Genomic DNA, 27,536 nt, shown 5'->3' with positions numbered 1-27,536 from the left:
GCGTCTGAGTGAGTTTCCCAAACGATGTTTTTTTCCTGTGGCTTACTTTTAACTTTGCCAGTATGGTAGGGGAGAGAGTCTGCATCCTTACCTGGTCAGTCATCCTTCGTTCCAGTAAGCTGTGCAGCTATATCCCAAACTCCTAGGAATATTATTACAAGCCCAAGACATCCTCCTTCCTTATCATTCAACCAGTATACTCATAAAGCACTCTGCTGGGTTAAAAAGATTAATAAGGCACAGTTTCTGCCCTTAGTTCCCAGTCTAGCTGTAGATAGAATTCAACACACAGGATGATAGATTATTTAATGTAGGCACATGTAGGTGCCCCCTGCAAGCACAGAAGCACCATCTAGCACAGCTACGGTAGTTGGGGACCCCTTAGGTCCACAGTTTGGTGGCCTCCCCATCTTGCTAGTTTGGACCTGGTTTTGGAAGGGCTTGTCTTTTTTTTTTTTTTTTTTTTTTTTGAGAAGGAGTCTCGCTCTGTCTCCCAGGCTGGAATGCAGTGGCGCCATCTCGGCTCACTGCAACCTCCATCTCCTGGGTTCAAGCGATTCCTCTGCCTCAGCCTCCCGAGTAGCTAGGATTATAGGCACCTGCCACCATGCCCAGCTACTTTTGTTGTTGTTGTTTTGTTTGTTTGTTTGTTTGAGACGGAATTTCGCTCTTGTTGCCCACGCTGGAGTACAATGGTGAGATCTCCACTCACCGCAACCTCCACCTCCCGGGTTCAAGCGATTCTCCTGCCTTAGCCTCCCAAGTAGCTGTGATTACAGACATGCACCACCATGCCCAGCTTATTTTTGTATTTTTAGTAAAGACAGGGTTTCTCCATGTTGGTCAGGCTGGTCTCAAACTCCTGACCTCAGGTGATCCACCCACCTCAGCCTCCCAAAGTGCTGGGATTACAGGCGTGAGCCACCATGCCCGGCCCCGGCTAAGTTTTTGCATTTTTAGTAGATACAGGGTTTCACCATGGTGGCCAGGCTGGCCTTCAGCTTCTGACCTCAAGTGATCTGCCTGCCTCAGCCTCCCAAAGTGCTAGGATTACAGGCTTGAGCCACTGTGCCTGGCCAGACTTGTCTTTTTTATTCCTTGGTTGTGAACCTGTGGGAACCTAACTCTTTGGATAGGTGGGGCTGTGGGAAAAGAAAATTTCTGAGATCTGAGTGTGTTAGGGGAACTTCCAAGTGGAAGGGACATTAGAACAGAATCTTGAGGCATGAGGAGTTAGGCAAATGCACAAAGACAAGAGCACACCAAGGAGATGGCAGTGAAGAGTAGATATGAGATAACTGGATGATCTAGAGTTTTGAGTAGAAAGGAGGGGGTAATTAAAGGATCAATGCCCCTCAAGTTGATCCACAAATGAAAAGATAATCTTAGTCAGGGGCATGGACATTTTATATGATATAAGAGGAGGCCGGGCACGGTGGCTTACGCCTGTAATCCCAGCATTTTGGAAAGCTGAGGCAGGTGGATCACCTGAGGTCATGAGTTCGAGACTAGCCTGGCCAACATGGTGAAACCCCGCCTCTACTAAAAACGCAAAAAAATTAGTTGGGCATTGTGGCAGGTGCCTGTAATTCTAGCTATTCGGGAGGTTGAGGCAGGAGAATCACTTGAACCCAGGAAGTGGAAGTTACAGTGAGCCAAGATCGTGCCATTTTACTCCAGCCTGGGCAACAAGAGTGAAACTCGGTCTCAAAAAAAAAAAAAAAAAGAGAGAAGGAAAGGCAAAGAATCAGATACATACTCATGTGCATTGATAGATTTGATCATGGAAGGATATGGGAGTTCTTTTCTGCTTTTGGTGAAAAAGCAAGATCAGCAGCTGAAAGAGGGAGTGAGGAGATACGGGAGAAGGTTTGAAAGGGATGAAAAAATTTTGAGACAATGGGCTGGGAAAGTGGACTTATTAGGAACAGTCATGATTTGGGGGTTGTCAACCGCCCACTGAGGCTTCAAGACCAGTTAGAATCATTGAGAGTTTTTCTCCAGATATATTCAGCTCCCGCAGGTACAGCGCAGAATGGAGTTGAATTTACCCAAGTATGGGGTTTTGCTTAGCAGGTTTGATGAAGACATTAGACAAGGGAGTATTCACAGCATTGAGCCAGATAATCGAGGCTGGGTAAGGGGACAAGCAAAAGGGAGGTTGACACTGAAAAATTGATTGGGCCAGTGGATTGAGGGTAACAAGAGGCAGAGAGTTGAAGTGCAGACACTACTAGTGTGAGTGAACTGGTGGTCAGATTGTGGGATGCTTGAAACTGAGATTTTGTATGGAAGGTGGACATTGGTACTACAGGGAGAAAAACCCCTTCTTGAGACCTGTGGACCTCAGGTGAGAATCCTTGATGTAGATTGGCAAAGTTCAAAATGTTTCTAAAAGTTTGATAGCACACTATGTTGGTAAAGGTATAGGGCAATAGGTACTCCCATACATTGTTGGCAAAAATGTAAAGTGGTACGAACTCCATAGAGGGCAGACTGTCAATATTTTACAAAGTTAATAAAATGCATTCTGTTTGACCCAGCAATTCCACCTTTAGGAATTCATACAAAGAACAGACTTTCATGTACACATTCACACACAATTTTGTACATATTCATTGTAGCATTGTCTATAATTGAAATAAAAGATTGTGAGGCCGGGCGCGGTGGCTTACACCTGTAATCTCAGCACTTTGGGAGACCGAGGCGGGCAGATCACGAGATCAGGAGATCGAGACCATCCTGGCTAACACGGTGAAACCCCATCTCTACTAAAAAAATACAAAAAAATTAGCCGGGCATGGTGGCGGGTGCCTGTAGTCCCAGCTGAGGCAGGAGAATGGCGTGAACCCAGAAGGCGGAGCTTGCAGTGAGCTGAGATCGTGCCACTGCACTCCAGCTTGGGCGACAGTGCAAGACTCCGTCTCAAAAAAAAAAGAAAAAAGAAAAAAAAGAAGATTGTGAACACCTAAATATCCAAAACTAGGGGATTAAATAAAAGTCCTCTACAATGGAATACTATAGAGTTGTAAAACAGAACGAAGCATGCCAGATACAATGGGTCACACCTATAATCCCAAAACTTTGGGAGGCTGAACTGGGAGGATCACTTGAGGCCAGGAGTTCGAGATCAGCATGGGCAACATAGGGAGACCTCATCTCTATAGAAAATAAAAACAAATACCCCGTCTCACTAAAAATACAAAAAAATAGCTGGGCGTCGTGGCGGGCACCTGTAGTCCCAGCTACTCGGGAGGCTGAGGCAGGAGAATGGCGTGAACCCAGGAGGCGGAGCTTGCAGTGAGCCGAGATTACGCCACTGCACTCCAGCCTGGGAGACAGAGCGAGACTCTGCTTCAGGAAAAAATAAATAAATAAATAAAAACAAATTAGTGGGGTGTGGTAGCACACACCTGTAGTCTCGGCTATTCAAGAGGCTGAGATGGGAGGATCGGTTGAGCCCAGGAGGTCCGGGCTGCAATAAGCCATGATCACACTACTAAACTCCAGCCTGGGAGACAGAGCAAGACCTTGTCTCAAAACAAACAAACAAACAAATATATATATATGTGTGTGTGTGTGTATATATATATATCCATACACACAAACACACACACAGACATATATATCTTAGGAATTGCTCCAATTCAATAAATAATTAGCTGCTTCATTCTTTTTGTTGTTTTTTTTTTTTGAGATAGGGTCTTGCTCTTTCGCTCAGGCTGGAGTGCAGAGGCGTGATCACTGCGGCCTCGACCTCCCGGGCTGAAGTGATCCTCCCACCTTAGCCTTCTGAGTGTTAGGGACAAGCTGCCCGAGGAACACCCCGCCTCAGTGCAGCTGGCCCTTACCCTGAATACTCTGCAGCTGCATTCCTGAACCCTTATCTGGGCGCCACAGCAAGGTCACCAGACTTGCTATTATAGTCCTACAGGCAGCATGGGGGAGGTCATGAGAAACATGGATAAACCTAAATTACACTCTCTTGTAAATTCCTATTTTCACAAGATAATGTATTGTAAGCCATTCGCGAGATGATATTGGTAAAGTTAACCAACAAACAACCCCAGGGTCTCTCTCCCCCACATAAACCCTCATTTTGTAAGCTCAGGGCTGCCTCCTCTGACTGTGGTGGAGAAGCCTGGCAGGTTAATAAAATTATGCGCCTGACCTTGGGTCTCTCTCTCGTCCTTTCTTTCAGCTAACCTTACACCGAGTAGCTGGTAATACAGGTGCATGCCACCACACCAGGCTCATTTTTGTACTTTTTGTAGAGACGGGGTTTCACCGTGTTGCTCACGGCTGGTGTTCAACTCCTGGGCTCAAGCCATCTGCCTGCCTCGGCCTCCCGAAATGCTGGGATTACAGGCGTGAGCCACTGCGCCTGGCTGAGAAACCTCTTTCTTACAGGACTCCACTGGTACTTTAGGATAAAGCAAAACAGGATGAAAATTAAGAACTCCCGACTGCTGATGGCATTGCTTTTGCATAAACACTGCTTGAGGAGGATTAGGAACTATATCACAAAACAATGAAGGTGGCCCTACTTTTCAAGTGTTTAGACTTGCAAATCTTAATCTCATAAAACCCACCAGTTTCCGCTGACATACACGGTATCACAGTTTCATTTTACGCTCCATTTAATTTGGTCGCTCCATTCAACAGAGATGAGTTTTTGGGTCTGGGCTTCAGAAAAGAATGTGAAGATTTCAAAATCCGTCAAAATGGTCTTTCCCTATTACTTACCACAACTGAAGTCAAGGTCTTCTATTAGTGCTATTATAAATAGTTTCTTTTAATCTTCTGCTCCACAAAATTAAGTATTTCGGAATTGAATGTGATGAAGCATAGACGTTAAAACCATTTCTTCCTTCTAGGAAATGATTCTGGTATTGCGGTCTGAGCACATAATAAGCCATCAATACATCCCCGTCCGACGAATGCATTGGTGACTGTTGGGAAGTCAAGTGGTCAGACAAGAGAAGGACTGCAGGACTAGGGATAAAAATAAAAAGAGAGGCAGAAAAGAGTTAACGCAATGGCTCACACCTGTAATCCCAACACTTCGGGAGGCCAAGGTGGGAGGATCACCTGAGTCCAGGAGTCCAGGAGCGCCCCAGCCAACATGGCAAAACCTCATCTCTACTAAAAATACAAAAATTAGCCGGGCATGGTGGTGCATACCTGTAGTCCCAGCTCCTCAGGAGGCTGAGGCAGGAGAATCGCATGAACCCAGGAGGCAGAGGTTGCAGTGAGCCCAGATGGAGCCACTGCACTCCAGCCTGGGCGACAGAGGGAGACTCCATCTCAAATGTATCTGAGAAAAAAAAAAATCACAAAAAAAACTCCATATATATGTATGTGTGTGATCCTCATACCCAGGTGATCCAGAATCATTTCCTAGAAGGAAGAAATGGTTTTGACATCTATGCTTCATCACATTCAATCCCGAAATACTTAATTTTGTGGAGTAGAAGATTAAAAGAAACTATTTGTAATAGCACTAATATAAGACCTTGACTTCGGTTATGGTAAGTAATAGGGAATATATATATGTATATGTGTATATACATATATATATGTATATACATATATATGGAGTTTTTTGTGATTTTTTTTCTTTACTTCATCAGCTATCAATAGTGTTAGTGTATTTTATCTGTGGTCCAAGACAATTCTTCCATTGTGACCCAGGAAAGCCAAAAGATTGGACACTCCTGCTTTAGTTTCTTTAGAATATTTCGAACCGAATGTTAGCATTTGTCACATTGTGGGTAGAGAGAACATGGGTATTTGTTTTGTTATTTTCTGTGCTTTTCAGCATTTTAAAATAATTTTTAAAATTATAACCAAAATTGGAAAAAAGAAACAAATGTTATCTTCTCAGCCAGGTCTAGCTGGTATTCTTAAAATTGCAACTAGCTACCTCACCCCTTATACTCCTGGTCCCCTAATTCTGCTGTACTTTTTTTAATTTTTAAAATTTTGTGTTTATTTTTTGAGACAGGATCTCACTCTGTCACCCAGGCTGGAGTGCAGTGATGCGATCTTGGCTCACTGCAACCTCAGTCTACCAGGCTCAAGCAATCCTCCCACCTCAGCCTCCCAACTAGCTGGGACTACAGGAGATGTGTGCCACCATGCCCAACTTTTTTTTTTTTTTTTGGTGTTTTTTGGTTTTGCCATGTTGCCCAGGCTGGTCTTGAACTCCTGAGCTCAGTCAATCCACCTCCTCAGCTTCCCAAAGACCTAGGATTATAGGCATGAGCCACTGTACTCAGCCTGTGCTGTACTTCTTATGTTTATTATCACACTTATTTCCTAATATACTACATAATCTGCGTATCATTGTTTGTCTATCTCCCCTAATGTTTAAACTCCATGAGGGTAAAGATCTCTATAGGTCTTGCTCACTGATGAGCTTATCAGCCTAGTGCCTGGATGAACTATCACTGTGCCCAGATGATCACTGAAGAACCAAGTGCCCAAAATAGTGATTGGCACAAAATAGGTGCATTGTAAATATTTGTCCAATGAATGTATGGGTGTCAGCACCCAACTGCCTGTATTCAAGTACTGATGCTAGCACTTACAGTTGTGCGGCCTTGGGAAGTTATTTAAAGCCTCTAAGCTTCAATTTCCCTATTTGTAAAATGGGATTGTGGCCGGGCACGGTGGCTCATGTCTATAATCCCAGCACTTTGAGAGGCCGAGGTGGGCAGATCACCTGAGCTTAGGAGTTCCAGACTAGCCTGGCCAACATGGTGAAACCCTGTCTCTACTAAAAATACAAAAAATCAGCCGGGTGTGGTGGCGGGCACCTGTAATCCCAGCTGCTTGGGAGGCTGAGGCAGGAGAATCGCTTGAACCCAGGAGGTGGAGGATGCAATGAGCTGAGATCATGCCACTGCACTCCAGCCTAGGCAACAAAAGCGAAACTCTGTCTCAAAAATAAGCAAATAAAAATAAACAAATAAATAAGTAAAATGGGGTTGTAATAGTACCTACCTGATAGGTTTGGTGTAACTGTATGTAAAACACTTTACAACAGTCGCTGGCATATTGTAAGTACTTAAGGCATATTAACTATTATTATAACAAGGTCTTATTCACGATAGTGGCCCTTGGCATGATTCCTGGGATTTAATGATCTTGAACATGGATGAGGCCTGGCAAGCAAAATCTGTATGCCAGGGTGCAAGACAATTAGCAATGACTGGGTGTAAGAATAGGAATACAAGGCTAAGCATGATGGTTCACGCCTGTAATCTCAACACTTTTGGAGGCCAAGGCAGGTGGATCGCTTGAACTCAGGAGTTCCAGACCAGCCTAGGCAACATGGAGAAACCTTGTGTCTACAAAAAATACGAAAATTAAGGCCGGGTGCAGTGGCTCACGCCTGTAATCGCAGCACTTTGGGAGGCCGAGGCGGGCAGATCACGAGGTCAGGAGATCGAGACCATCCTGGCTAACATGGTGAAACCCCGTCTCTACTAAAAATACAAAAAAATTAGCCGGGGGTGGTGACAGGCACCTGTAGTCCCAGCTACTCGGGAGGCTGAGGCAGGAGAATGGCGTGAACCCAGGAGGCAGAGCTTGCAGTGAGCCGAGATAGCGCCTCTGCACTCCAGCCTGGGCAACAGAGTGAGACTCCGTCTCAAAAATAAATAAATAAATAATAATAATAATACAAAAATTAGCCAGGCGTGGTGGCTGGCTCAAAAAAAAAAAAAAAAAAAAAAAAAGGAAAGAAAGAAAAGAAAGAAAGAAAAAAATTAGCTGGGCATGGTTGTGTGCACCTGCAGTCCCAGCTACTCCATATGCTGAGGTCGGAGGATCACTTGAGCCCAGGTTGCAGTGAGCCATGATCACGCCACTGCACTCCAGCCTGGGCTGGAATATTCTAGGTATTGGCTTTTTTTTTTTCTTATTAATAGAGTGTTCAAATGGTCAGTTCACTAGGCTAGACACAGGACTATTTTATTTTTGAAGAAAGATGTTTGCTTTGACTCTTTGGTTTACTTTTTAAAGCACTGAGCATGCTAGAATTTACACTTTTTTAAGTTAACGGCCAGGCATGGTGGTTCATGCCTATAATCCCAGCACTTTGAGAGGCCAAGGCGGGTGTATCACCTGAGGTCAGGAGTTCAAGACCAGCCTGGCCAACATGGTGAAACCCTGTTTCTACTAAAAATACAAAAATTAGCCGGGTGTGGTGGCATGTGCCTGTAGTTCCAGTTCCTCAGGAGGCTGAGGCAGGGAGAATCGCTTGGACCAGAGAGGTGAAGATTGCAGTGAGCTGAGATGGCACCACTGAACTCCAGCCTGGGCTACAAGAGTGAAACTCCATCTCAAAACAACAACAACAACAACAACAAACTACTTATTTTCAGCTAAGAGTGATGGCTCCTGTTCATAATTCCAACACTTTGGGAAGTCAAGCCAGGAAGACTGCTTGAGGCCAAGAGTTCGAGACCAGCCCGGGCAACATAGTAAGATCCTGTGTCTATTTCATAAAATAAAATTAAAATACATATATAGCATTTTTAAAATGATGACTTCTTTTCTTTCTTCTGGCTAATACCCATGAACATCTCTTTTTTCCTCGTTCAAACACCCTCACTATGAAATGTATCATACTTACAAAAATATATGAATATGTATATGACATATTTTTCATACATATATGACATACATATATGAATGTGTATATGACATACATGTATATGACAGTAATTTTCTTTTTTTTTGAGATGGGATCTTGCTCTGTTGCCCAGGCCAGAGTGCAGTGACGCGATCATGGCTCATGACAGCCTTGACCTCTGGGGCTCAAGCAAGCTTCTCACTTCAGCCTCCCAAGAAGCTGGGTCCACAAGCGTGCACCACCATGCCTAGCTAATTTTTGCATTTTTTGTAGAGAGGGGGTCTTACTATGTTGTCCAGGCTGGTGTTGAACACCTGGGCTGAAGCAATCCTCCTGCCTCAGCCTCTCAAAATGTTGGAATTATAGGCATGAACCACTATGACCGGCTGACAGGTAATATTAAAATAATGATTATCATTGTACTAGTCATCTATTGGTGTATGATAAATCACCCCACAACTTAGTGCCTTGAAACAACAGCCAAGGCCGGGCGCGGTGGCTCAAGCCTGTAATCCCAGCACTTTGGGAGGCCGAGATGGGCGGATCACGAGGTCAGGAGATCGAGACCATCCTGGCTAACATGGTGAAACCCCATCTCTACTAAAAAACACAAAAAAACTAGCCGGGCGAGGTGGCGGGCGCCTGTAGTCCCAGCTACTCATGAGGGTGAGGCAGGAGAATGGCGTAAACCCGGGAGGCAGAGCTTGCAGTGAGCTGAGATCCGGTTACTGCACTTCAGCCTGGGCGACAGAGCGAGACTCCGTCTCAAAAAAAAAAAAAAAAAAAAAAAGAAACAACAGCCATATATTACCACACAATTTCAGGTCAGTATGCCAGACAGTACGCCAGGAGGAGGCAGTTGCACTTCCAGTGAGATTGTGATTCCATCTGAAGGCTCAGCTGGGAGAGAACTGGCCTCCAAGTTCAGTCACGTGGTTGTTGGCAGGCCTGAGTTCCTTATTGGTTATTGGCCAGAAGCCACCCTCAGTTCTTTGCCATGTGGGCTTCTCTGAAGAACAGCTCCCAACATGGAAGCTTGCTTTCCTCAGAGAAGAGAGAAAGTGGGGGAAGGGGACAGGGAGAAAGAGACATATATATAAATATATATATATGTGTGTGTGTGTATATATATGTGTGTGTATATATATATAGAGAGAGAGAGGACAGAGAGAGAGACAGGAGAGAGAGAAAAGAAAGGACAGAGGAGAGAGAGAGTAAGGGGGGAGAGAGAGAGAGAGTAAGGAGAGAGAGAGAGAGAGCAAGGAGAGAGATAGAGAGACTGGGCATGGTGGCTCATGCCTAATCCCAGCACTTTGGGAGGCCAAGGTGGGCAGATCACGAGATCAGGAGTTTGAGACCAGCCTGACTAACATAGTGAAACCGCATCCCTTCTAAAAATACAAAAATTAGCAGTGTGGTGGCATGTGCCTGTAACTCCAGCTACTCAGGAGGCTGAGGCAGGAGAATTGCTTGAACTCGGGAGGTGGAGGTTGCAGTGAGCCAAGATCATGCCACTGCACTGCACTGCACTGCACTGCACTGCAGCCTGAGTGACAGAGCGAGACTCCGTCTCAAAAAGAAAAAAATTTGGCTGGGTACGGTGGCTCACGCCTATAATCCAAGAATCTGGGAGGCCAAGGCGGGTGGATCACCTGAGATCAGGAGTTCAAGACCAGTCTGGCCAACATGGAGAAACCCTGTCTCTAATGAAAATACGAAAATTAGCAGGGCATGATGGCGAGTGCCTGTAATCTCAGCTACTTGGGAGGCTGAGGCAGGAGAATCTCTTGAACCCAGGAGGTGGAGGCTGCAGTGAGCTGAGATTGCGCCACTGTACTCCAGCCTGGGCGATAGAGTGAGACTTCATCTCAAAAAAATAAAATAAATATATTTTTGAGGTCCTGAGTATGAAAGAAACAGCCTAGACTTATAATGCTGAGGAACTCAGAAATTTAAAGGTTGGGATGAGGAGTTCCAGCAAAGGAGAATGAGAAGTAGCAAGAGAATTTTTAGGATACAGGGCTTGGGAGACAAATATGAGGGTTTGAATGTGTTTTGTCAGTTCTTAGCTATGTGACCTTGGATCACATCTTGGTCTCCAGCTGTAAAACAGAGATAAAGAAGCCTATCTTAGAGAAAGCTATCATAAGGTTGTGGCTAAGTCACTCTTTTTTTTTTTTTTTTTTTTTTTTGAGACGGAGTCTTTCTCTGTCACCCAGGCTGAAGTGCAATGGTGTGATCTCGGCTCACTGCAACCTCCGCCTCCTGAGTTCAGGTGATTCTCCTACCTCAGCCTCCCAAGTAGCTGGGATTACAGGCATGTACCACCAGGTCCGGCTAATTTTGTTTTTTTAGTAGAGATGGGGTTTCTCCATGTTGGTCAGACTGGCCTTGAACTCCTGACCTCAGGTGATCCTCCCGCCTCAGCCTCCCAAAGTGCTGGGACTACAGGTGTGAGCCACCATGCCCCACCTGGCTAAGTCACTTTTAATGTAAAGAACCTGATTCCTAATCCTAGCTCTGGCACTTACTAGGTGTGAGCTTAGGCAGGTTACCTGATTTCTTTAACCCTCAATTTTTCACATCAGTAAAATGGGCTTAATAATCATAGCTCCGGCAGGGCGAGTTGGTTTACACCTATAATCCCAACGCTTTGGGAGGCCGAGGCAGATGGATCACTTGAGGTCAGGAGTTCGAGCCCAGCCTGGCCAACATGGTGAAACCCTGTCTCTACTGAAAATACAAAAATTAGCTGGGTGTGGTGGTGCACACTTGTAATCAGAGCTACTCTGGAGGCTGAGGCAGGAGAATCACTTGAACATGGGAGGCAGAAGTTGCAGTGAGCTGAGTTGAGCCACTGCACTCCAGCCTGGGTGACAGAGTGAGATTCAGGCTCAAAAAAAAAAAAAAAGTATCTACCACATAACTTACTGTGAGGATTACATAATTAAGTCACTTACAAATATAGAACTGCCGGTTGGGCGTGGTGGCTCATGCCTGTAATCCCAGCACTTTGGGAGGCCGAGGCGGTTAGATCATGAGGTAGTGCTCGAGACCAGCCTGGTCAACATGGTGAAACCCATCTCTACTAAAAATACAAAAATTAGCCGGGCATGGTGGCATGTGCCTGTAATCCCAGCTACTCGGGAGGCTGAGACAGGAGAATCGCTTGAGCCTGGGAGGTGGAGGTTGCAGCGAACCAAGAGGTCACTCAGGAGTGTAATGGCACGATCTTGGCTCACTGCAACCTCTGTCTCCCGGGTTCAAGCTTCCATGGAGAAACTTTAGGGATATATTACGCATATATTATTATGGCTATAGTATGATACCTTCCAGAAGAAACTAGAAGCTTCCAGAATAAGCTAGAAATGACACCTATTTCTTTACATTACTACTCTTAGCAACTGACAAACGAAGTGAATGTGCACTAACAAAGTGAATGTGCACTAAGGAAAAAGGAAGTCCTGTGTATGCAGGTTATTTATTGTGGCTGGAACTTAGACATGTGGGGAAGTAGTGGCATGAGCTGCGCCCTACCCAGGCAACCACTTTTCACTTGGACTCTTGGAAATGTTTGCAAGCAGCTGGGCGTGGTGGCTCATGCCCGTAATCCCAGCATTTCGGGAGACCAACGGGGCAGATAACCTGAGGTCAGGAGTTGGAGACCAGCCTGGCCAACATGGTGAAACCCCGTCTCGGCCGGGCGCGGTGGCTCAAGCCTGTAATCCCAGCACTTTGGGAGGCCGAGACGGGCGGATCACGAGGTCAGCAGATCGAGACCATCCTGGCTAACCCAGTGAAACCCCGTCTCTACTAAAAAATACAAAAAACTAGCTGGGCGAGGTGGCGGGCGCCTGTACTCCCAGCTACTCGGGAGGCTGAGGCAGGAGAATGGCGTAAACCCAGGAGACGGAGCTTGCAGTGAGCTGAGATCCGGCCACTGCACTCCAGCCTGGGCGACAGAGTGAGACTCCGTCTCCAAAAAAAAAAAAAAAAAGGCCGGGCCGTCTCAAGCCTGTAATCCCAGCACTTTGGGAGGCCGAGACGGGCGGATCACGAAAAAAAAAAAAAAACGGTGAAACCCCGTCTCTACTAAAAAATACAAAAAAAAAAATTAGTCCCAGCTACGGGGGCGTGGTGGGCAGGCAGCCTGTAATCCCACTGCACTACTCGGGAGGCTGAGGCAGGGGAATTGCCTGTAATCCCACCCAGAAGGCAGGGGAATTGCCTGAACCCAGAAGGCGGAAGTTGTAATGAGCCGAGATCGTTCCACTGCACTCCAGCCTCGGCAGTGAGCCAAGATCGCACTGCCGCACTCCAGCCTGGGGGACAGAGTGAGACTCCATCCCAAAATTAAATTAAAGTAATAAGGTTAGGGACGGTGAAGTCTAATCCATTCATTTGTAAAATGAGGGCTCTGAGTCACGGAGCAGTTACAAATGACTTGCCCTAGTTTCCCTGGGTTGCATGTGCCCTGGATGGGCTCTAAGCCTAGACAAACGTCTTTCACTTCCAGTTCAGTCTTCTTTCCTTTGTATTACCATGGTTATAGATTTAGCAACACACTGGTGTGACCGAGGCAAACATTCTTGCTTTATTATATATATTGGTCTGTCTTATTTGAACTAGATTACAAAAGCATGTCTTTTCTTATTCCATATTCTGATTATGGTAATGGGGATATCTGTATTACCACTGCATGTGGTAGTCAGTTGTGTAAGGTGGGGGAAACATCTTAGAATGGAAGGAAATCTTATATAAGAGTGTGAACTTTGTCATCAGACAGCCCTGAGTTGAGATTCTATTTAGTAGCTGTGTAATCCTGGGCACATTATTTAACTATGCTAAGCGCAAGTTTCCCCCATCTATAAAAATAGGGAAAATAGCACCTATCAAATAGAAGCATTAGATGGATTAATGCCCGACACATACTAAGATAGAGGTGTCCATCCAACCTCTCACTGTTAAAAACTTGAATAGCTTTCATGCAAATCACCAAAAGGGGTGTATTTAGTCTGTTAAGAGTTAGTATATCACTTGGTAAATAAGAATGAAACTCCAGACTATAATGTAATGGTTTCCTCTAAAATATCCTTCTTGGCCAGGCACGGTGGCTCATGCCTGTAATCTCAGTACTTTGGGAGGCCAAGGCAGGCAGACTGCTTGAGCTCAGGAGTCCGAGACCAGCCTGGGCAACATGGTAAAACTCTATCTCTACAAAAAATACAAAAAAAATTAGCCTGGCATGGTGGTATAAGCCTGTAGTCCCAGCTACTTGTGGGGGCGGGGGTCTAAGGCAGGAGGATTGCTTGAACTTTGGGAGGTTGAGGCTGCAGTGAGCCGGGATGGTGGCACTGCACTCCAGCCTGGGTGAAAAAGTGAGACCCTCTCTTAAAAAAAAAAAAAAATTCCTACACATTCCTGTTTCAGTACACAAGTTTCTCATCCTCTCCAAAGAAAACATTCATTTATATTAATCCTTCTATCAAAATGTTACAAAGTGCTTTCTATCACATAAGACACAGGATTAGTGAGATACAAATCATAGCCCCAAGTAGCTTACAGTCTCACAAGAAAAACAGATTTTTTCTTTTTTTTTTTTTTTTGAGACGGGGTCTTGCTCTGTCACCCAGGGTAGAGTACAGTGACACGATCTCGGCTCAATGCAAACTCCACCTCCTGGGTTCAAGTGATTCTCCTGCCTCAGTGTCCTGAGTAGCTGGGATTACAGGCGCCCACCACCACACTCGGCTAATTTTTGTATTTTTAGTAGCAGCTGGGTTTCACCATATTGGCCAGGCTGGTCTCAAACTCCCGACCTCGTGATCCGCCGGCCTTGGCCTCCCAAAGTTCTGGGATCAGACGCATGAGCCACTGTGCCCGGCCGAAAACATATTTTAAAAAGTATTCCAATATAAGATAATGAATGTTGTAAGATGGGTGATCAGAGGCTGCTGCAGGAATCCAGCTGGGGGCTGGCACCTCAGTATTTGTAAGGTAGTGGTGATAAAAAACGACTTTCCTGAGGAAATAACACTTGACTTAACTAGTCTGGAAATATTTATGGGAGAAAGGACATTCTAGGCAAAGACATAACATGCACCAAGGGAAGAGGAAGTCCTATGTATGCAGGTTGTTATGGCCGGAACTTAGACATGTGGGGAAGTAGCAAGAAATGAGACCAGATGCATAGACAAGAGCCCATGATTAAGAGCTCCTGCTAAGCATTCTGAATTGTACCCTGTAAGCCAGTGGCTTCCAAAGTGGCTTGGCAGAAAGAATTTACAAACCTCTGTCATTATCAGTTGCACTAGGTAAGAAAACTCTTCCTTTTTTCTCCCGTTTCTTTTTCATCTTCATTTGTAATCACTTCTTTTATTGTTTGTTTGTTTGTTTGTTTGTTTGTTTTTGAGACGGAGTTTGGCTCTTGTTGCCCAGGCTGGAGTAAAATGGCGCCATCTCGGCTTAGTGCAACCTCCACCTCTCGGGTTCAGGCGATTCTCTTGCCTCAGCCCCCTAAGGAGCTGGGATTACAGAAGTGTGCCAACATGCCCAGCTAATTTTGTATTTTTAGTAGAAACAAGGTTTCACCATGTTGGTCAAGCTAGTCTTGAACTCCTGACCTCAGGTGATCCACCTACCTCAACCTCCCAAAGTGCTGGAATTTCAGGCATTAAGCCACTGCACCCAGCTGTAACCCCTTCTTTTTAATCTTCATTTAATCTTCAATGTCTTGGCACAGATTCCTAATGACTGAAGTAAAAGGTTTCAGGTGCACTGGTTTCTCTAACATGTTAAGGCAAAGAAAGGACTGTTGAAGTACTATTTATTCGAATTGCAAAGTTATTTGGATCACGTTTGTGGTTTCCAATATGATTTAGTAATAGCCAACACTTAGAGAGAACGTTCTAGAGCATGGTGCTAAGTGCTTTTATTTCAATTACCTCCTTTACTCTTCACAATACCCCATGAAAGAGTACTATTATTATCATGATTTTTAAGAATAAAAAGCTGTTATTTAAACTGGTTGAAAAACAAGCCCAAGTTCAAATAGTGAGTAAACGCTGGAATCAGAGTTTGAACTTGTGCAGTCTGAGTGCACAGCTACCTGTTCCTTGCTTCCTGACCTGGTCATTTCTGTCCTTTTTCAAAAATCTCGGGTCCTTTGGACTCATTCTTTCTTCCTACACTCCCACAGCTCTTCAGGATCATCTGCTGGTGTCCAATTCTGTCCCCTTTCATTCACTTAAGGTTTTGGCTCCTTCCTGTCTCTTTTTTGTTTTGTTTTGTTTTGTTTTGTTTTGTTTTTTTTGAGATGGAGGCTCGCTCTGTTGCCCAGGCTGGAGTGCAGTGTCACAGTCTTGGCTCACCGCAACTTCCATCTCCCAGGTTCAAGCGATTCTCCTGCCTCAGCCTCCTGAGTAGCTGAGATCTGTCTTCTTTGCAGAATTTTTTCTTTTTTTCTTTCTTTTTTTTTTTTTTTTTTGAGACAGAGTCTTGCTGTCGCCCAGGTTGGAGTGCAGTGGCATGATCTTGGCTCAGTGCAACCTCTGCTTCCCAGGTTCAAGCGAGTCTCCTGCCTCAGTCTCCCCAGTAGCTGGAACTACAGGCCTGTGCCACCACGTCTGGCTACTTTTTTGTATTTTTAGTAGAGATGGGGTTTCACCATGTTGGCTGGGTTGGTCTTGAACTCCTGGCCTCAAATGATCTGCCCGTGTCAGCCTCCTGAAGTGCTGGAATTACAGGCTTGAGCTACCACACCTGACTAACTTTTGTATTTTCAGTAGAGACAGGGTTTCACCATGTTGGCCAGGCTGGTCTCGAACTCCTGATCTCAAGTGATCCGCCTGCCTTGGGCTCCCAACATGCTGAGATTACAGGTATGAGCCACTGCACCCGGCCTCTTTGCAGCTTTTATTTACTCCAGTCTGTCCATCTTCCCCATCCACACTAATGCATTCCTCCTTTCTCTTCACCTCCCTCCTCGCCCAGCTTAGATTCCATGATCCTCCATTCTAATCATTCTCTTGCAAACACCCTCGATTCCCTTACTCTGCTCTTTGTCTGTCATTACTGTCATCAAAAAAAAAAAAAAAAAAAAAAAAAGCCCAACTGTGATTAAACTTAACTTTCCATATCTTCTGGAGAAACTGGCATGTGCCAGCGGGACGCAGTGGCTCATGCCTGTAATCCCAGCACTTTGGGAGGCCGAGGTGGGTGGATCACCTGAGATCAGGAGTTCCAGACCAGCCTGGCCAACATGGTGAAACCCTGTCTCCACTAAAAATACAAAAAAATTAGCCAGGTGTGGTGTTGGACACCAGTAATCCCAGTTACTCAGGAGGCTGAGGCAGGAGAATTGCTTGAACCCAGGAAGCAGAGATTGCAGTGAGCCTAGATCCTACGCCACCCTGGGTGATAAGATTGAGACTCTGTCTCAAAAAGAAAAAAAAAAAAAAAAAGAAACCGGCATGTGTAGGCTGGATAATTTTACTTCCCTTTTTTTTTTTTTTTTAATACGGAGTTTCCATCTTGTCGCCCAGGCTGGAATGCAGTGGCATGATCTCACTCAGTGCAACCTCCGCCTCCCGGGTTCAAGTGATTCTCCTGTCTCAGCCTCTCGGTTAGCTGACATTACAGGTGCTCACCACCATGCCTGGCTAATGTTTGTATTTTCAGTAGAGATGGGGTTTCACCATGTTGGCCAGGCTGGTCTCGAACTCCTGACCTCAGGTGATCCACCCACCTGCCTTGGCTTCCCAAAGTGCTGGGATTATAGGCCTGAGCCACTGTGCCCGGCCCTGGTTTTGCTTTCAACTCATGACCTCAGAGCTCAAGGAGCTGCTCAGCATAACCTGGAAATCCCTAAGGGGCAGCTCACTGGCTTTCAACACTCTTCAGTCTCTCTCACATTCTCTCTTTTCAAACCTGCCCAACTGTCTCCCTCATCTCACTTTTAACTGATGACTGTGCCTCAAATTTCACTGAAAAAGAGTAACGATTAAGAAGAAAATCCAGGGCTGGGTGTGGTGGCTTACTTGTGTAATCCCAGCACTTTGGGAGGCCGAGGTGGGAGGATCACTTGAGGTCAGGAGATCGAGACCAGACTGGCCAACATGGAGAAACCCAGTGTCTACTAAAAATACAAAATTAGCCGGGCATGGTGGTGGGCGCCTGTAATCCTAGCACTTTGGGAGGCTGAGATGGGTGGACTGCCTGAGCTCAGGATTTCGAGCCAGCCTGGGCAACACAGTGAAACCCCATCTCTACTAAAATACAAAAAATTAGCCAGGCGTGGCGGCGTGCACCTGTACTCCCAGCTAGTGGGGAGGCTGAGGCAGGAGAATTGCTTGAACCCGGGAGGCAGAGGTTGCAGTGAGCTGAGATCGTGCCACTGGACTCCACCCCAGATGAAAGAGTGAGACTCTATCTTAAAGAAAAAAAAAAAAAAAAAAGGTTAACTGGGCACGGAGGCACATCCCTGTACTCCCAGCTACTCGGGAGGCTGAGGCAGGAGAATCGCTTGAACCTGGGAGGTGGAGGTTGCACTGAGGGAAGATCATGCCACTGCACTCCAGCCTGGGTGACAGAGCGAGATTCTGTCTCAAACAAATCAACAATCAAACAAAAAAACCCACACATCGGCTGGGCGTGGTGGCTCACTCCTGTAATCCCAGCACATTGGGAGGCTGAGACGGGCGCATCACAAGGTCAGGAGAATGAGACCATCCTGGCTAACACCGTGAAACCCCGTCTCTACTAAAAATACAACAACAGGCCGGGCGCGGTGGCTCAAGCCTGTAATCCCAGCACTTTGGGAGGCCGAGACGGGCGGATCACGAGGTCAGGAGTTCGAGACCATCCTGGCTAACACGGTGAAACCCCGTCTCTACTAAAAAAAATACAAAAAACTAGCCAGGCGAGGTGGCGGGCGCCTGTAGTCCCGGCTACTCGGGAGGCTGAGGCAGGAGAATGGCGTAAAAACCCGGGAGGCAGAGCTTGCAGTGAGCTGAGATCCGGCCACTGCACTCCAGCCTGGGCGACACAGCGAGACTCCGTCTCAAAAAAAAAAAAAAAAAAAATACAACAACAAAAAAATTAGCCGAGCGTGTTGGCGGGCGCCTGTAGTCCCAGCTACTCGGGAGTCTGAGGCAGGAGAATGGCATGAACCTGGGAGGCGGAGCTTGTAGTGAGCCAAGATTGCACCACTGCACTTCAGCCTGGGCAACAGCGCGAGACTCCATCTCAAAAAAACAAAACAAAACAAACAAACAAAAAACCTCTTTATCTGTCATGTAAAAATACAAAAAATACACAAAAGTAAAAGGTGCAAAACCAAACAGATTCCTCCCTGATTTCACATTCTCCTATGGCTACATTTTTCTGCTGCTCTTCTCAACACAATTTCTCATATATGACTCCACTGTTTCCATCTCCAACTTAGTGTTCAACCATTCCACTCTGTCCCCACCACATCACTGACCTGCATCTGCAAGGTAAGCAGTGGTTCCCACATTGTTAATGCAACAAGCACTTTTCTGTCCTCATATTCTTCGCTGTCCTAGTAACACAGAAGACAGCTTCCCACTTTTCCCTTCTTGAAGCACCTCTTTTCTTGGTTTTCATGACGCCACACTCCTGGTTTTCCCTTTCTTCATTCAGTCTCCACTCTGTATGTGAAAGTTTCTCAGGGCTGAGTCCTGGATCTTTTTCTCTTGCTCCATTTTCTTGGGTGATCCCATCGATTCTTTTTTTTTTTTTTTTTTTTTTTTTTTTTTTTGAGATGGAGTCTCACTCTTGTTGCTCAGGATGGAATGCAGTGGTACCATCTCGGCTCACTGCAACCTCTGCCTCCCAGGTTCACGCCATTCTCCTGCCTCAGCCTCTGGAGTAGCGGGGACTACAGGCGCGTGCCACTATGCCTGGCTAATTTTTGTATTTTTAATAGAGATGGGGTTTTGCCACGTTGGCCAAGCTGGTCTCAAACTCCTGACCTCAAGTGATCTGCCTTCCTCGGCCTCCCAAAGTGCTGGGGTTACAGGCGTGAGCCACTGCGCCTGGCCTGAACCCATCCATTCTTATGGCTGTAAATACTGTCTGTATGGATGACTTTCAAAATTTCATCTCTAGGCTGGGGCTCTCCCTTGTGTTCCAAGTGCCCATTTGATATTTCTAGTTGTATAACTAGGAACTTCAAATTCTCTAGGTTTTAGCTCAAATTTTACACCATTGAAGAGTCTTTTTCTGAGTATAAAACAGCCACCCTCTTCCCTCTCTCCTGTTACTCTGCATTACATTACCCTTTTTCCCTTTGAGCATTTATTCTAACCATCACAATTTTTATCTGTTTATTTACGATCTACCTCCTGCATTAGATTGTAATCTCATTCATTTGACTTTCACTACTTGCCAAGTGCTGTACTAAGCACTTTATAAGTCTTATCATTTGATTTACTTTTTTTTTTTTTTGAGAGGGAGTCTTGCTCTGTTGCCCAGGCTGGAGTGCAGTGGCGCGATCTTGGCTGACTACAACCTTAGCCTCCTGGGTTCAAGCAATTCTCCTAACTCAGCCTCCCAAGTAGCGGAGATAACAGGCGCCCGCCACCATGCCCAGCCAATTTTTGTATTTTAGTAGAGGCAGGGTTTCACCACGTTGGCCAGGCTAGTCTCGAGCTCCTGACCTCAGGTGATCCGTCCGCCTTGGCCTCCCAAAGTGCTGGGATTACAGGTGTCAGCCACGGCACACGGCCAAGCCAATATTAATTTACTTTTTTGACTAGCCATATTAAAAGCTTGACAAATAAAACAGGTTAACCTCACATTGCTTGTGTTCTATTTTGGTGGAATTCAGAGAAGCCAGTGTTAGTAAACTGATTTTCATCTTACAGTTCCACAAGAAATCCCAACATGATTTGGTAGTAAGCACCATTATGTTTCATATGTTTATATTTGTTTAAATGCACCCTCAATACTTATATTTCTTTTGTTGTTGTTGTTGAGACCCAGTTTCGCTCTTGTTGCCCAGGCTGAGTACAATGGCATGATCTCGGCTCCCCGCAACCTCTGCCTTCTGGGTTCAAGTGATTCTCCTGCCTCAGCCTCCCGGGTGGCTGGGATTACAGGTGCACGCCACCACGCCTGGCTAATTTTGTATTTTTAGTAGGGACAGGATTTCACCATGTTGGCCAGACTGGTCTCGAACTCCCAACCTCAAGTGATCCGCCCTCCTTGGCCTCCCAAAGTGTCGGGATTACAGGCGTGAGCCACCGCGCCTGGCCAGTGCTTATATTTCATATTGAAGGGACACACCCCAACACATTTACTTTTGGAAACTGTTAAGCAGAAAGAGGAAACGCTGAAAAAATTTCTAGCAGAGATAAACCAAGAGGTAGGTATTTTTTAAAAAGCAGCTTAAACTAGGTTAAACATTGGCTTCTAAAAGATCAAAGCTGGATTTCCTCATGGAACAGCACACTCCCAGTTCTCTGAGGTCAGGGGGCAGAGGATGTAGTTAGAGCTGGTTGGCCTCATATGATGCCTTTTTCTTTTCCTTAAAGTCAGGATTTGTCCTTCTCTGTAATTGTAATCTCTTTGGCCTTTGCTTTTGTCTGTGAAGCTGCCACCAGCTAGGTTTTAAGTAGCGAGTAGCATCGTGTAGGTCTAAATAAAAACTAAATAGCTTCATTCTCTTTTTTCCCCATATAGAACAGTTCTGTCAATTGCAGCAGACAAAAAGAACAATGAACATTTTTGAGACTTTTCTCAAAAATTCATCTTGAGAATGTATTTTCAGAAAATCATAAAGTTTGAATTATCAGAATAAAAAATAATGGCCTCTTCACAGTGGGGTGTTTTTTTCTAGTTAAGACATTACAATGATATTCTCACATCAGGCTTTTGGTGGCTGGCTTGACATCTGTCTTTGGATGTAAAATGATTGGCAGCATTTTCAGTTTACGTAAAAGTTTGCGTAGAGCCACAGCAGAAAGAACTTGGGTTTTTGGAGTTAGATTTGAGTAGAATACTAGGTAGTATTTAATTAAAATTAGTAAGTATGAAACTTACTAATTTTGTGACAGTAAATTAATCTGACTCAACTTTTATAAAATGGTGACTGCAATTGAAATCACAAATGTAAAATAGCAAATGCTCAACAAAAAGGCCCTCCTCTTTTAGGTGATTTTAGGTGATTTCCTTTTAACACCTGATTAAAGGCAAAGGTTGACTTGATTTACGATGAGAAGGATTTAGTATATTTATTGAGAAGGATTTATTATATTTATTAACAAAGAGGTAAAGCTTTTTTTTTTTTTTTTTTTTTTTTTTTTTGAGACAGAGTCTCGCTTGCTCTGTTGCCCAGGCCGGAGTGCAGTGGCGCTATCTGGGCTCACTGCAACTTCTGCTTCCCGGGTTCTAATGGATTCTCCTGCCTCAGCTTCCCGAGTAGCTGGGATTACAGGCGCTCGCCACCACGTCAGGCTAATTTTCTATTTTTAGTAGAGACGGGGTTTCACCATGTTGGGGCCAGGCTGGTCTGGAACTCCTGACCTCAGGTGATCCACCAGCCTCGGCCTCCCAAAGTGCTGAGAATACGGGCATGAGGCACCATGTCTGGCCAGAGGTAAAGCTTCTTAAGGTAATCCGACAAAATGAGAAAAAGAGACCTTGAAGAGAAGTGTGGGTGGCTATCACCAACATGGTATTTGGGGGCAGTTCTCATCATTGTTTATCAAGGCTGCAGAATAGCTGTATTCACCTTTCTCTTTTACTACCCTTTAAATGATTGACCTATGTGTAGTGTGTATTTTTTTAAAATACAGGAAGCAGCAACACTCAGTATGAGAGGATAATTTGCGTGCTAAGAGTAAATGGGGAAGCAAACAGTAAATAGAGACAAACGGGCAAAGGTTGAGTCATAGGGAACCTGGACTTGCCTCAAGTATTTGTGGTTGGTAGTAGCTCATTATGTGTGCCTGGACACCAGGTGGGGCCCCCGCAGGCCAAGCAAACGTCAAGACCAGTTTCGCACCCTTGTTCCTCTAGCTCCGGACCAGCCAGAGCCACCTACTCGGATCATGTTCGCAGAACCCAGCACTGTTTCGAGGCCAGATGCACCATTTCAGAAATTCAGTGGGAAATAAGCAGTGTGGATAAACTGATATCCCATTTTTAAAAGTCGGCCTGGGTTCGCGTTCAGAAGAAATGTCGACGCTAGCCATTTTTTAATAAATGGGTGATTTGATAACTCAGGGAGGTCTTTCCACTGTAATAAAAATTTGCTTGTTAGAACTGGGTGTTTTCTAAGAAGTGTATGGAAAAAGCCTTGATTCGTCTTCGCCCTGGGTGGTTTTTACGTCGAACACCTACAACTGCTACAGAAATCCCCCCACGGGACTTTTGATGTCTTCTAGGGCATTCTTAAAACTAGACCCATTCCTAAGCGACTCCCACCTCCCAAACCAGCCATATGCTTTAGTTTCTCCAGTTTCCAATTTTCTAAATCTTCAACGTCTCCCCTCGAATTAGTCCAATCAAACTTTCTCTTCTTAGACCTCTTCCTTACGTTCGCACCAGGAAACTCCCAGGAGAATCACGTGCCCAAGCTTGTCCTTAATGGCGCTCCGTAACCCTCCCACTATTCCACCACCCTTCCTCGCCTCCCGTGAGCTCCGCCCCGCCCCATTCGCGCTTCCCACCCCCATCCCCCGCGAAGTGCTTGCGCCTGCGCAGCTCCAATTCAGGCGCTTTCCCTTTCCTGGCGACCAATCCACTTCCTGCCTCGGGTCCTCGGAACACTCCACCTCTCCGCTGGGGCCCTGGCTTGAGGTGCTGGTAGTGGCTACCTTACGCATTACCTGTCTGAAAAATTCGCTCTTCTCATCGACTGGGGAATTTGGAAGAGCCATTAAGTGGGTGGCACTTATATGAGCCTTTGCCTCGGACCCGCCACCCCAGAGTCAAGCTGAGGGCATCGGCATGCCGCGGGGAGGGCGATCAGGACTGTTTTTAATCAGGCAGTCGCGCGGACGGCCTTTTCCCTCTCGCCTCCTTCCGCCCCGCCCCCACTCTCAGCCCGGCCGCGCTGGTGAGTGGCGGGCGGGAGGGCCGGCGGGCGGAGGGAGGAGGGGGAGCTAAGGGAAGGCGGGCCCTCGGCTGCGAGATAGGTGGGGGGAGGGGAGGGGAGAGCCCGAGCGCTGGAGTTGGTGCTGGGAAACCCGGGGCTAATGTTGACAACAGGCTCGAGGTGAGTCCCGGGGATCCTCCTTCCCCTCCGCTCCAACGATCGGGAAGAAACGGGGCTGGGGGGCACCGGCCTAGAGTCCTACTCCCTGGGGGACCCCAGAGGCGACTCCGCACTCTAGCTCTCCGGGGTCGGCGAGCAGTGGAGGGACCGCGGGTCCGGCGTCGTTCTTCTCAGACCCCCTCTCTCCGAGGCTCCCATCAACGCGGGAGCCCCCGGGCCGGGCCGGGCATGGGGGGCGGTGGAGGAGGTGCCTGCCCCACATGCCTGGGCCGGGCCTCGGGGCTGGAGGCGGGGAGCCCGCGGTGGAGGGGCGAAGGTGTTCGGGGGCGTGGAGGAGAGCGAGGGGAGGTCGGGGGAAGCTCCTCGAGAGCCGGGAGGGAAGCGAGGGCGAGGAAGTGGGGAGGGCGCGTGTGTGGGAGGCTGCGGAGTGGGGAGACCGGCCGGGGAGGCTTCTGTGGCGAGGGAGTGTGGGGCGAGAAGTTGGGGTTGGGGCAGCGATGGTCTGCGAAGGTGACCGTGGATACCTGTGGGAAGGGGAGTTGTGGCGGGGAAGTGGTGTGGTGGGTGTAGACGTTGCCACACCACCAGAGCAGGGGTTTGTAGGAGAGGTGTGTGTAGGCGAAGGGGCTTGGGGTGTATCTGGGGATGGTGGGCATGGGCTGTTTGGTTGACTTCCTTTTAATCACATAGGCTGGTTATTCTTCACTTTGCCTTCACCCCTTCAAGACTCCAGGCACTCTCTTCTTGCTAGGACTGTTGGACTAAGGAAGTGACCACAGGATATTTGGTCCCCAGGTTGGCAGAGCAGAGCCAGCTGGGTCCACTCTGGGGTGATCGGACCTTCAGTTCTCTTGCTCTTCTTGGAGGACTTACACGACACGAAGTGATGCATCAGATCAAAGTGAAACGCTCGCTGACGCTTTATCTCATTTCCATAGTTCTTAGGTGTTCCTTAACATCGTCAGTCTCCTCATTTGTGAGCTGGGACAATTTCTAACAATTCTTAACTAAACGTCCTTTATACTAAGGATGTTCTTTAAAAAATAAAGTCAGAAACTGAGAGAGAGTGTTCCTGTGCTGTTCTGTCCTTACAACATTTTGACTAAGAATTGAAAGGTGAAACAGCATTCTCTCACTCTGGAGTATTTTCGGAGCACTCTGATTGGGATTTCATACATAACCCATATGGTACTTTGCAAGGGAATATCTTTAAAAAGGAAACACCCCCTTTTGTGCCCTCTTCCCCCCAGTACACTCCACTGGTACTTTTACTAGTAAATTAGTTTTACTTTCTTTTGGGAGTTCAGAATATATTTAGAATACCAAATAAAATATACAGTTCAAGTGACAGGACACTATTTTGGGAGCTAGGAAGGTGGTTTTAAAGCATGGTTTCCTTTTAAGGGTAGTCTGAATATAAATTGTATTCAGCAAACTAATTTGTAACAGCTAATCGGATTCCAGCGAAAAGATCACGACTTTTTCTTGTTACTATCTTGAGAAAGGACCTTTTTAAAATTGTAGTTTGGACTAGAAAAACTTTTGGAAACACTTTAGATGACAAGTTTGGCTGTTAAAGCTTGAAGTTATTGAAATAAGAATTTTAGTATTTTATTAAATATCACTTAGTGCTCAGTTTCTTAAGTGGACATAAAACAAACGTGTTTTGAGGTGAATCATGGTGTTTGTATATTTTATTCGTTTTAGTGTAGGTAGTGAAAAAGAGTACTGGGTAGTGAGTGTTGATCCAGCCATGGAAACTATCTGTGTAATCTTGGGTAGGTGACTCTGCTGCTGTCCTTGGAATGTAAAAATTGAGGATAGAAGTAGATAAAATCTAATAGTCTTTATTTGACTTTACAAATCTCTCATTGTATGCTGAACTTCTCAGTGTTCTTTGTGAGCGAATATTTATTAATGCCTCCCTCGTGCTAGTTACTATGCTAGAATTTTAAGAACTTTACAAGATAGATAGCAGTATATCCTTTAGTGGACTCAGAGAAGTTGTTGCCTGATTTCTGTAGCTATCAGGCTGCAGAGTTGGGAGGCAGATTTAAAATCTATCGACTTCCAAGCCCATGTATGTTGTTTTCACAAGTTGCATTGCTGCCTCTTCATGAACTTTTAGATTTTTGTCTTATTTTTTTGTTTACGGAAATTTAGTTCCAAGTATACTTTGGGTGTATGCTTGTAATGTGAGGATGAAGTGATTGAAAGAAGATACCAGTATCAGGACTTACGGGTTATGGAGAATCTGTTTTATTATGCTCTAGGGTAGAGTCTATTCCTTTTTTTTTTTTTTCTTGAGACAGAGTCTCGCTCTGTCGCCAGGCTGGAGTGCAGTGGTGCCATCTCGGCTCACTGCAACCTCCACCTCCTGGGTTCAAGTGATTCTCCTGCCTCAGCCTCCTGAGTCGCTGGGACTACAGGCGTGTGCCACCACACCCAGTTAATTTTGGTATTTTTAGTAGAGACAGGCTCTCACCATGTTGTTGGCCAGGATGGTCTCGATCTCTTGACCTTGTGATCTGCCTGCCTCAGCCTCCCAAAGTGCTGGGATTACAGGCATGAGCCACTATGCCTGGCCCCGAGTCTAATTCTTGAACGCCTACTATAGCTTTATTTTATATAGTAAATACTTAAAATTTAATTAACAAATGAATCTTATTAAAGAGTCATAAAAGTTTGGGACTTTGTTGAACTAATAAATGATGACCTTTGTGAATTTGTCAAATACTAGATGAATTTCTTAATCTTTTCTTTGAAGAATTTAAGATTTTATTTTATCTTTAGAAATGAGACATGAGGCCAGCCATGGTGACTCATGCTTATAATCCCAGAACTTTGGGACGCCAAGGTGGGTGGATCACCTGAGGTCAGGAGTTTATGAGACCAGCCTGACCAACATGGAGAAACCCCTTCTCTACTAAAAATACAAAATTAGCCGGGCATGGTGATGCGCACCTGTAATCCCAGATACTCGGGAGGCTGAGGCAGGAGAATGGCTTGAACCTGGGTGGCAGAGGTTGCGGTGAGCCGAGATCGCGCCACTGCACTCCAGCCTGGCAACAGAGTGAGACTCCATCTCAAAAAAAAAAAAAAAAAAAGAGACATGAATTGTAAGTTTTGATGTCATTCTTTGTAGTTTCCTATGGTCCTGAAATGTTACTTGTTGATGTATCACATCAGAAAATGTGAAATCTATATAAACTTTTTTTCACTTAATGATTAATATCCCTCAATAAGATCATGTTATTACCTTAGATATTAAGTTATCCCCGTATGTTTCAGCCAGAGTCTGCTAAAAGTTAAAAACATTGTGTAAGAACTGCTTAACCACTATGAAGGATTCTTTCTACTCTTGAGATGCATAATTCTATGGTTTGCCATAGTCAGTATTTACAAACAAATCTTCCATCTCGCAATTTGGTACTCTTAGGATTCTTTGGTTCAGAGAATGGGTTCAGATTCCCATTCTGTCACCAGCTGTGCAGGCCTTGGTCAAGTTACTTGGTCAAGTCTCAGTTTACTCATTTATAAAATAGCGAAAATAATACCTACCTCATAAAGATTTTAGTATTAAATGAGATAATGTATGTAAAATGTTTAGTGTGGTACCATGAGTAGTAAGTATTAGTATTATAGTCT

At 45.6% G+C, this 27,536-nt stretch overlaps 2 protein-coding genes across 2 annotated transcripts in view; one reads left to right on the top strand and one right to left on the bottom strand.

The window, feature by feature from the left end:
• Positions 1–27,536, bottom strand: part of CDC123 (cell division cycle 123) — a 421,061-nt gene that overhangs the window by 188,615 nt on the left and 204,910 nt on the right. The window lies entirely within an intron of this gene.
• The window catches only part of UPF2 (UPF2 regulator of nonsense mediated mRNA decay), a 727,243-nt gene that overhangs the window by 573,285 nt on the left and 126,422 nt on the right, over positions 1–27,536 (top strand). Inside the window, exon 2 of the mRNA XM_050803192.1 lies at positions 23,709–23,729. The gene's annotated coding sequence lies outside the window, so the exon portion shown is untranslated. The remainder of the gene's footprint in view (positions 1–23,708; positions 23,730–27,536) is intronic.

This window comes from Macaca thibetana, chromosome 9, assembly GCF_024542745.1.
Source record: "Macaca thibetana thibetana isolate TM-01 chromosome 9, ASM2454274v1, whole genome shotgun sequence".
Lineage (NCBI taxonomy): Eukaryota > Metazoa > Chordata > Mammalia > Primates > Cercopithecidae > Macaca > Macaca thibetana.
The sequence above is the reverse complement of the archived record's forward strand: the minus strand, read 5'-3'. Positions and strand labels throughout refer to the sequence as shown.